This window comes from Petaurus breviceps, unplaced genomic scaffold (genome assembly GCF_028583685.1).
Source record: "Petaurus breviceps papuanus isolate PSGF00001 unplaced genomic scaffold, PetGlider_PUasm1.0 38, whole genome shotgun sequence".
Classification (NCBI taxonomy): domain Eukaryota; kingdom Metazoa; phylum Chordata; class Mammalia; order Diprotodontia; family Petauridae; genus Petaurus; species Petaurus breviceps.
The window spans coordinates 10,233,653-10,245,259 of NW_027186304.1; positions in this window are offsets into that span (position 1 = coordinate 10,233,653).

An 11,607-nucleotide genomic window follows, 5' to 3' on the forward strand; every position below is an offset into this window, starting at 1 on the left:
GAAAAGGGAAAGAGTTCTCATCTACAGAGAGAAAGAAATGGTTTATAAATTGTAGATCTATTTTCTGAACTCTTATAGTTGGAAAATAGTAGAAGAAATCACTAAAATATATTGGGAAAGACACAGAGAAAGAAGAGTGCTTGAATTAAAATAATAGATATTTAAGGAAGGAATATGAGTACGATATTTTGCCTTAAGAAAAGTTATAGATTCTGTCCCTTTGGGCACATGTTATAAATCTAGGAAGATATCGCCCAAAGGACACAAAAGTTCATTGAATACACATCACTAATAATAAACATCTGAGGGACAAAGTGTGGAAGGAGACTTAGAAGGAAGAACCTAAATGAAATATTCACCAGTAATCAAAATAATAAAGTTGTTAAGGATTTTTTGTCATGGGACATTAATTCAAAATTGAAAAGAACCTGAAAAAACTGGAACTTTTCTTTACAAATTAAGATTGTTTGTGCTATGCCAATGCAACTAAATAATATTTCTTGAGCTAATAGTGTTGTACAAATCAAACTACCTAAGAATTACTTCATAAAGTATTTATGATTAATAAAATTATTTTATAAATATATAAAATTTATTGTATGAAAAGCAATATAATAACAAAATTCTTGTGGAGGGGAAATAGTTTAAAATCTAAAGGGAAATATTGGAAAAAAATAAAAGAACCATAGCAATATCAGATTTCAAACTGTCGTATAAAGAAGTAATCATCAAAATTATGGCATATCCATTAAAAATAAACAGAAATATGTAAATACACACACACACACATATATATATATATATATAAACAGGAATCAGAAACATAAAAAAAATCAGTAGCTCAGTGTTTCATTTGCCCAAGAAGTATTACTAAGGGAAGAACTCAGTATTCCACAGAAACTTCTGAGAAAACTGGAAAGCACTTTGACAGAAAATATTGAGCTTGGTATCACAGAAAACACCCATTTAAATTATTTCATAAGCTAAATATAAAAGTTTATGATTATTTTTAATTTAGAAAAATGGAAGGAGATAATTTTCTTACCATGGGGGAGAATTTTTAACAAAAAGTATAGATGTGTAAAAAAAAAGAAAGAAATGGGGCAGCTAGGCAGTGCAGTGAATAGAGCACCAGCCCTGGAGTCAGGAGTAGCTGAATTCAAATCTGGCCTCAGACACTTAACACACACACACACATATACACACTCACACAGACAAACACACACACATATACACACACCACTAACCTGTGACCTTGGGCAAGTCACTTAAATGCAATTTTCCTATCTTTGCCCCTCCAAAAAAACCAACAAAAATATAAATAAAGATAAAATAAAAAGATAGAGGTAGATCTGACATATAAATATATAAAATTTGATTGCATAAAATTTTTAAAAAGTTTGAATGCTATCAGTTAGCTAGGATAAAAAAGACTATTTTTTTTTGAGAAATAGCCTTACATCTATTATTTGTGATGAACTTGTTACCTAAAATATACAGGATTTTCTAAAATTTTCAGTACAGTTTTAAGCATTGATACTTTCACAACTATAGATGCTATAAAGTTAAAAATAATAATTGAAAGATAAATTGTTAAAATGGAATATTTTAGGTTGGGCTTTATCCAGAACAATGATAATTCAATAGGCATAAATTTAAAAAACCCATAACAGCAACAATAATAAAGGTTATTAAAATAACTTTTTTAAATAGAGGTCGCTAGAAAAGAAGCTTAGTAGTTCCAAAATTTATTTAAATTAATTGACACTTACAAGCACTCATTATATGTATGTGTAATGTTAATGGCATATAAGTTCTTAACCACACATTAATAAGTCTCAAGTGGAGCCCATTAAGGAAAGCTTGATTAGGGGAGGCTTATTTTTCCAGGAAGGCCCACACATTTTGTTACTTTGTAATTAGGCAGTGGGTCATAAGGTTTGTGATAACCCTGAAAAAGTTTATGTGTGTGGGTGTGTGTATGTGCCCCATTTTGCTTTGGGGTTTACCCATTGGAAGAGTGATCTTTTGATTTGAACAGATAAGACTCTAGGTAGCTGTCAAGACGCCCCTGGCTTTGAAAAACCCATATGACAGTACTTCTCTCCCTGGTAATTATGTATGTATTGCCTTTGTCAGACAATTGGATCTTTCTATTGTTCTGTGTTAATTTCTCAGACAGTTAGAAACTTTTTCTATTCGTGTTTATTTCTCTGCTTATATTTTCTTTGTTTGGATTTTCTCTGGAGTTCAGGGTGCTGACTTTTCCCCTGAATTAATGAATGTAATTAAAAAGATTGTTGACCCCTTAAACAGCTACCTTCCCTAGTAGAGCAGATTTAAGAACCTGTGCCAGCAGCCATCCTGGGTATGCAAGCATGTTTGCCATTACACCATGAAAGTGAACTATTCATTTTTTTTCATACTGACAAAAAAGGTCAATATAATAACAAAGAAAATATAGGGTGAGCACAGTTCTATGAATCCTGGTAATTATAAACTGAATTCAAGTGATCATCAGTCTGGGCTATATGCAGAACTGGTTAGACCTTTCTTAGACAAAGGTACTGAATCCTGTGCCACATTGTCTTTTAGAAAGAACTCAAAGATCATTAGCAGAGCTCATAATAGAAACATAAAGATGAAATTTCATTCTTATTTAGCAAATACCTCAGTGCTTTTATGGACAAGGTACTATATTTGGTATTGGGGTCACAACAATATTGAGGGAAAAGAAAGCATAGTCGCTGCTTTGGGAAGTTTATATTTTACTCTGTGTTTGGAGGGTGCAGAGGACTAATGAATTATTTTTCTTTTATTTTCTTGGAGGGCAATTGGGGTTAAGTGACTTGACCAAGGTCACATAGCTATTTTTTGTGTTAAGTATCTGAGACCAGATCCAAGCACAGGTCCTCCTGACTCCAGGGCCAGTGCTCCATTCACTGTGCCACCTAGCTGCCCCAAGGACTAATGAATTAAAGAACAATGAGAGTAAAACAGGGATCCCGACAAATTCTAGAAAAGTTAAAGGAGGAAAAAATTCTAAATATTTTGCAGAAAACACTTTGGAAAGCTTCATAACTTATGCCAAATTAGAAGTTTAGATGAATATAAAACATTCTAAAGATGTTATTGCAGTAGGAGGGCACATTTTTCATTTGCCACTTGTGGAAATTTTGAAAGACAGGTAATGGCAGAACCAGATCAGCAAACAGAAAGGATTTGATATGACTCCAGGGGTGGGAAACTTGCAGCCAAAAGGCCAAATGTGGCCTTCTAAGTTCTCCACTGTGGCCCTTTGACTGAAACCAAGCTTCACAGAAGAAATCTCCTTAATAAAAAGATTTGTTCTGTAAAACGTGCACTCAGTCAAAAAAGATCTAGATCTTAAAGATCTAGAAGGTCACAGGATGCTCACACCAGGGCTAGACTATAAGGTACATAAAAGAGTAATGTGAGGTAAGACTGGAAAGGTGTGTTAGAGTTGATATAGGAAGACAATGAAGTCAGAAGTCCTTCAACCAAAAGCTTCCAAGGAAAATATGAACTAGTTACAGGCCAGAAAGGAGATCACGAATGATTTTGAAAGCCAAATAAAAGAAGTGGAGGAAAAATTAGGAAAAGAAATGAGAATGATGCAAGGAAATCATGAAAAGAGTGTCAACAATGTGACTGAAGAAAATAACACCTTAAAATATCGACTAATTCAAATGGAAAACAGATCCAAAAGAATGAAAAATAGAAGTCAAAGTGAAAAATCTCATTGGAAAAAAGATGGACCTGGAAAATAGATCCAGGGCAGATAATTTAAAAATTATTCGTTTACCTGAGAGTCATGATCAAAAAAAAAAAACAACTGAGAAATCATCTTCCAAGAAACTCTCAAGGAATGAAGGTATAAAAAATATCAGAAGACATTTAAGGTATTTTGAATCAGGGAAGGTAATAAATATGCCTATATATTTAGCAATCTTATTTTGTTAGATTGCATAGGATGGACTTTAGAGAAGACCCACAAGTAGAGAGAGACTGACTAGTTGGGAGCTGCTACAATGATGTATATGAGGAATTGAAAAGGCAAGAATTAGAATTGTGACTGTAGGAATGAAAACAAAGATATAGAATTGGAAATTTAGAAAACCAGCAAATTCTCATGGAAAAATACATGAAAAAGCATTGGGATTTCTGATTCAACAGAAGTCTTCGGTGAGCCAATAACTACAATAAATGCCACTCAATCCACAAAATGTGTAAACAGAGTTTGGCTTATGCCAAACATTTAATCCACAATGAAACATTTAGCTAGTCCTCCAAACATAATTAGTTCAATAAATGTTAACAGACTACGTGATATAAACTTAGAAATATTCGGGGACAGGCTAAAATTAGTTCTGGCTATCAGATGAGTGTTTCTCTTTTTTTATAGGCTTGGCATCAAATAGACATAGTCACGGAGAACATCAAGTACAGAATGGTATTCTGGGCACCATAGTGCAGTGGGCATATAAATTCTTCTGCTGTTGATTTTGGTCTGGTCTGGATCTGTGATTTCATTTCTGTAGATATCTTCCATCTTTTGTTTAAACTCTTTCCCTTGATACTTGTCAGAAACTGACCTACATATTAAAATTATAGACAGTTACTAGGACATTGAGACATTAAATAACTTGCTCATGGGTGCTGAGGTAATATCTGTAAAACACAAGCTTTGATCTCAGATCTTCCTGATGACAAGGATAGTCATGTTTGTGTGTATGTATGTATTGTAAGTATATGTATATAAAATATAATTTGTGTAAATACTGACCCTTCACTTGAAAAACATATAGTTTGGTTGTTGAGAATGTGTGTGTATTACAGATAAATCAATTGACAGATAAATAGACGATAGGAAACAAAGAAAATACTTTAAGTTAATGCTCTGAGGAAAGTTAGGGAAAGATTAAGGTTTGAATTTTGGACCCTAAGAATAAAAGATTTTCAAGTTATGTAAAGTTATGTTTAAGTCTTGGATATTAGAGGGATGAAGGTGCTAGTGATGCATGAAAGAGTAAGAAAGCATTTTGGGGGAGAGGATCTATCTTGTTAGTGAAGAATCCTCCCTTGTTGTCTCTTAACTGATGATATAATACACAATATACTGATGAATTAAATGTTTTTTTTTTCCCTAAGAAAACAGTCCTTCAAAACAATAAAATAGATCCAATAAGGATAGTGTTTTACCATTTGCCACAGAATCAATAATAAACTCAAATTTATTTCAACACATACAAAGAAGACATGTTAAGTGTTATGGTTACATTGAGTTGGAGAGTGCTCTTGATTTAATTCTGATTAAGCTCCCATTTGCCTCTTTGAATATGGAATGTTCTTGTTTAATTGCTATAATCATGTGTTTTAATGTAAGTAGCTTTAGAGAGTGGTTAAAAAAATTAAATGAGTGCTATAGAGTCCTTTGGAAATAACAGCCATAAAGATACATATATTCATGAAGCGAAATCCTATTCCTTTCTATGTGCAGAATCTCTGGAGATCTTTTTTATCAGATATTTTTGAAAAGGAAATAAAAGAAAAGGTAAAATGCACTATTGTTATTTTTAAATAGTCTAGTCACCTACATACTATCAGGCTCTTCAAACACACTTTCCTTTTGTAGTGTTGCTAGTCTGAGCTCCTATCAGATATTTCCTGGTAGAATTTATTAAAAAAAAAATCAATCTAAGTTACTTATTTAACCAAGCTCAATGGAAATTGGGATGCATTTTCTTTTTTTTTAATTTTAAGTTTATTTTTAGATTACATCATCCATTTCAACAAGATTTTGAGTTACAAATTTTCTTCCCATCATTCCTCTACCCACCACCCCAAAACAGTGATCCCATTGTATACTCCCTATGCCAATCTGGACTCTCCTATATTCTCTCCAATCCCCCCTCTGATTTTCCAGTAGGGCAAGATGAATCTGTATACCCCAGTACCTGTATAACTTATTCCCCAGTTGCATGTAAAATAGTAATAATTATAATATCTTTAAAAAATTGATTTTAAAACTTTGTATTCCAGATTGTTTCACTTCCTGCCTCATCACCCACCCTTACTTGGAAGATTGGCAATTCAATATAGGTTGGACATGTGTAGCTATGCTAAACAATTGCATAGTGGATATGCTGTGGAAGACTGACTATATTTCCTTCTGTCCTATTGAAACTCCCACTTGTTCTATTCTCTACTTTGACTCTGTCCTTTTTCAAAAGTGTGTACTTCCAACTTCCTTCCCCTCCAATCTGCCCGCCCCTCTATCAACCCCCATCTTATCCCTTTCCCCTCTACTCTCCTGTAGGGTGAGATACCCTATTTATTGTGTATGTCATTCCCTCCCTAAGCCAAATTCAATGAGAATGAGGTTGACCCATTCCCTTTTACCTTCCTGTTCTCCCCTTCCATTGAAACAGGTTTCCTTTGCCTCTTTTATGTGAGATAATTTACCCCATTTTGTCTCTCCCCATCTCATCTCATTATATTCCTCTCTCACCTCTTAATTTCACCTTTTAAGTGTCATCCATTCCTATTCAATTGGTCCTGTGCCTTCTGTCTATATATACCTATACACATATATAAACACACTCACATATATATTCATATACCCATATACTCTCCTATACACACACACATATATACATGCATAAATACATATATATGTGTATGTATATATACACTTTTATATCCCCTTCAACTTTTATACTGAGGAAAGTTTCATAAATTTCAATTATTGTTTTTGCCTGTAGGAATGTAAATAGTTCGATTTTGATAAGTTCCTTATGATTTCTTTTCCCTGTTTTGCTTTTCATGATTCTTGTATCTAAATGTCAAATTTCCTATTCAATTATTTTTTTCATCAAGAATGCTTGAAAGTCCTCTATTTCACTGAATGACCATATTTTCCCCTGAAACATGATACTCAATTTTACTGGGTAGGTGATTCTTGCTTTTAATCCTAGCTCCTTTGACCACTGGAATATCATATTCCAAGCCCTTCAGTCCCTCAGTGTAGAAGCTGCCAGATCTTGTGTTATCATGATTGTGTTTCTACAATGTTGAAATTGTTTCTTCTTGGCTGCTTGTAATATTTTATCCTTGATTTGGGAATTCTGAGACCTGGCTATAATATTCCTAGGAGTTTTCTTTTGGGGATATTTTTCAAGAGGTGATCAGTGGATTCTTTCAACCTCTATTTTGCCATCTAGTTCTGAAACATCAGGGCAACTTTCCTTGTGAGTTTCTTGAAAGATGATTTCTCAGTTGTTGTTGTTGTTGTTGTTTTTTTGATCATGACTCTCAGGTAAACGAATAATTTTTAAATTATCTGCCCTGGATCTATTTTCCAGGTCCATATTTTTTCCAATGAGATTTTTCACTTTGACTTCTATTTTTCATTCTTTTGGATCTGTTTTCCATTTGAATTAGTCTATATTTTAAGGTGTTATTTTCTTCAGTCACATTGTTGACACTCTTTTCATGATTTTCTTGCATCATTCTCATTTCTCTTCCTAATTTTTCCTCCACTTCTTTTATTTGGCTTTCAAAATCATTTGTGATCTCCTTTCTGGCCTGTAACTAGTTCATATTTTTCTTGGATGCTTTTGATTGAAGGAGTTCTGACTTCATTGTCTTCCTACCATTCCATGGTTTGATCCTTTTGGTCCATAAAAAAGGAATCCAAAGTTGGATTGCTGTGCTTGTTTTGCTTCCTTTGTTTGCTCATGTTGCAACTCAGTTAGTTGACTTTTGAGGCTTTTGCCACAGTAGAACTCTGCTTCCAGAGAGGAGAGTTCTGTCCCAAATTTCTGGGATTTTTGCAGCTGCTGGACCTAGTAGTTGGTTTCCTGTCAGAAGCCTTCACTGGCTCTGGCTCACTGGTCATGTACCCCAGTACCTCCACCCTAGACAGCAAATCATATCCAAGAATATTAAAGCAAGAGTGATTACCCCTCAGACTGGTCACTTATTCTCCCTACAATCTGCAGTCCAGGAGCTCTGAATCAGCCATGTGGCATGGGCCACTGCACCTCAGTTGCTTTTCCCTTCTGGGGGCAGATGCAAGCCCACACTCCTGGACTCTGTTCCCACAAAGGCCACTGACCTCCCTTTGTCTTTAGTATCTATGGGTTGATAATTGTGGGAACTGCCAAAGCCACTGATGATCCACTCTCCCAAAATCCCTCAAGCCAGGGCTGGTTTTGGCTTCCCTGAGGCTAGACTCTTGTGGGGCTGGACTCTGCTCCTAGCATGCTACAATTGACACTTCTTGCCATCCTGTTGGGTTATCTTCAATTAGAGTTTTGTTTCTCCCTGTTAGTTTGTGGGTCCTGTAGCTCTAAAGTTTGTTTAGAGTCACTTTTTATAGGCATTTGAAGCTGTTATGGAGGGGGCATACAGAGTTTTCCTGCTTCTACACCATCATCTTGGCTTCAACCCCAGGATGCTTTTTCCCTAGTCTCAGTTGTATGCCAATGAAGTCTTAGTAGTTACTATGAAAGACTAAGGCTATCATGCAATTTCAATTGTATGAGTTCATTTAAACTAAATTTCCATGGACATTTATTGCTTCACCTGATAAACCACATTTGTTTCACAATTTATTTTATAACTGTTCTGCAAGCTGTGGTACAATGATATACCTGGGTACTTTTTCATCTCTAAATTATTTTATATGATCTAAATGAAATATTTTCATCAAAGGCATCTCTATGTTCACAGTCCTAAAATGTAACAATGACTTTTACATTTTAAGTATAAAATCACATATATGACATTTATATATTTTTTTCAAAATTTATTTTAGGTGACTTAAATGATACCTAAATAGCTTCTCGAGCTAAGCCCTAATTAATCTCCCAACTAGTTAAATAGATAATTGAGCTAAAGTATGAGTCCATACAAATTCTCATCACTCAGTCACTTTAAGTACCTTTTCCTTGGTTTTGTCTGTTGAGGTGATTGAAAATAGTTCATCCTGAGAAATACCATTTTGCTAATATGTCACTTGATTTGATAACCACATCAGCCATTTTGTGCATCATAGTTCATAGAATTCCAAGTGAAAATTAACTCATGTATTTGAGAAGTCTGCTTTACAAAAAAAATAAAAATAAATACTTTAATAGTGGCCTACTTTTTCCAGCTCACCAGAATTCTGATATGACAGATAGAACATCTTTCTCAGACCTTGATGAGAAAAAAAATGACCAAAATAAACATTCTGTTCAATTGGAAGCTTTGAAAAACTTTTTTACTGTATATCAGAGGACATAATTCTGCAGTAGCCATAAAAAATCATCCAAAGAGAAGACTTTTTTTTCAAACAGAACAAAAGATGCCAAACAAAATTAATTTTCCTAGATGGTAATTATGTCTCGATAGGGAATATAATATAGAGAGTTGGATGGACAATGTCAAACCTGACATTGTCTATAATCTGCAAGAGATATATGATTTAATTTAAAAGAAATATTTTGCCAGAATTATGTGGATTACTGACTGTTAAGGCTTACTTATTCTTTTTCTGAATGTCACAATTTAGAACAAATGTTCTTAACTTGTGACCCATCAACTTGTTCTTTTGATTAGTATTCTGATAACTGATTTTCAATATAATCAGTTTCTTTTAGAATCCCATGTATATTATTTTATGCATATAAATGCATTATTCTGAGGAAGGCTTACCAGATTTCCAAGTGTTCATCACACACACACACACACACACACACACACACACATACACAAACAGAGTAAAAAACTTTAAAACCCCAGTTTAAAAAATCATAGGAGGGAAATCAATATGTTGAAGGGTCTGGAAACAATTTAACATGAATAATGGTTTATATGCCTGTTTATGCTTTGCTTGTAGAATATAATATTTAAGGGAATAGTGAAGAGTTGCTGAACAGAGATTACCTTTGTTTTGTGTAGATACAGGATGCACAGCAAGGACTAATAGATAGGATTTACAGTGAGGCAATACTTTCTTCCCTACAAGGAAGAACTTTCTATGAGCTAGAAAGGAAAAGAATAGCATAGAAAATTTTCACTATTGGAAATGTTTAAGAAGAAACTTTGAGGAAAATTATCAAGAAGGATACTGTAGTGACAGGGACTTTGAAAAGTTTTCACTTTCTGTCTCTCTCTCTCTCCAAGGTTAAATTATTTTTGTATTCTTGTATCAAGATTTTTTTATCATATGTTTCAAACAATTACTCTTATGTTTTCACTTCTTGATCTGTTATCTAGATTCAAACATTATTTTCTGTTTTTTCTCCAAGAATCCAAGATGATTGTTTTGCTTATAAGATGTTTCACTTTCTCTTCTATTTTTAATTGTTCATGTTTTGTGCTATTATTTTTTGATCTCTTATAACTTTGCTGATTTCTCTTTGCCTAATTCTCATATTCAAGGTGTCATTTTCTTCCTCAAGATTCTGTATCTACTTTTCTAATTGGTTGACTTTTTTCATCACCACCTTGGTTTTTTGTTTTTTTAATTAATTTTTTCTTTAGTTTTTTCTCCATTTCTCTCATTTTTAAAGTCTGTTTTTTTTTTTAAATTTCTTCTATGAATTCTTGTTGGACAGGTGACCATTTTTTCTTATTCTTTGAAGGAAGGAGAGGGTTTCTTTGCTTCAATATTCTCCTCTTAAGATAAACTTCGGTCTTCTCTAATTCCACAATAACTTTCTGTGGTTGGATTCTTTTTCCTTTTCCTATGCATTTAATTTTTGTAATTTCTTCTAGCCTGGGAGTATGGGTGTGGTGTTTCTTGACCCAGATCTTCAGTGCTTTCCTCTGGCCTGAAACCAAAGTCAAACCTCCAGCATTGTGTAAGTGTACACAGTCAGGGGCTTTCTGCCCCACTACATCTGCACTCTCTGGGTGTGTGCAGGCTCCTTCTCACCTTCCTGCTTTTTGAAGAACATCTGTATCTGACATTTCTTGTCAGCGGAGCTTCCCTTGATCTTCCTGTGCACAGATGCCCAATTCTCCTCACTATCCTTTTGGTAAGAGTTCCTGTGGTTTTGGTTGGGGCAGGCTCCCAAAGCAACTAACCCCAGGACTTGCCCCTTGTTAATGTGAACCCTACCCTGGAGGTATATACTTTTCACAGGGACTAAACCTGCTCCTGGGATTTTTCTTCTGATCATCTCAAATTATCCCAGGAAGACCCCTGTAGTGCCCCTATTCTTTTGGTTTGTTTGTTTGTGGGTTAATGGTTTATGTTTCTGCTTTTTTTTGCAGGGCAATGGGGGCTGAGTTACTTGCCCAAAGTCACGTGACTAGTAAGTGTGTCAAATGTCTGAGGCCAGATTTGAACTCAGGCCCTCCTGACTCCAGGGCCGGTGCCACTGTGCCAGTGAGCTACCCCCCTACTATCCCTATTCTTATTTGTTTTTCTCCCCACTTTGTTTGCCTGCAGATGCTATTTTATCTCCTTTGTGGAGGAAATTCTTGAGACCTTGGAATTTTCTGATCTACTCCACCATTTTCCCAGAATACTCTCTGGCAGTTTTTCTTCTCTTCCTTCCTTCCTTCCTTCCTTCCTTCCTTCCTTCCTTC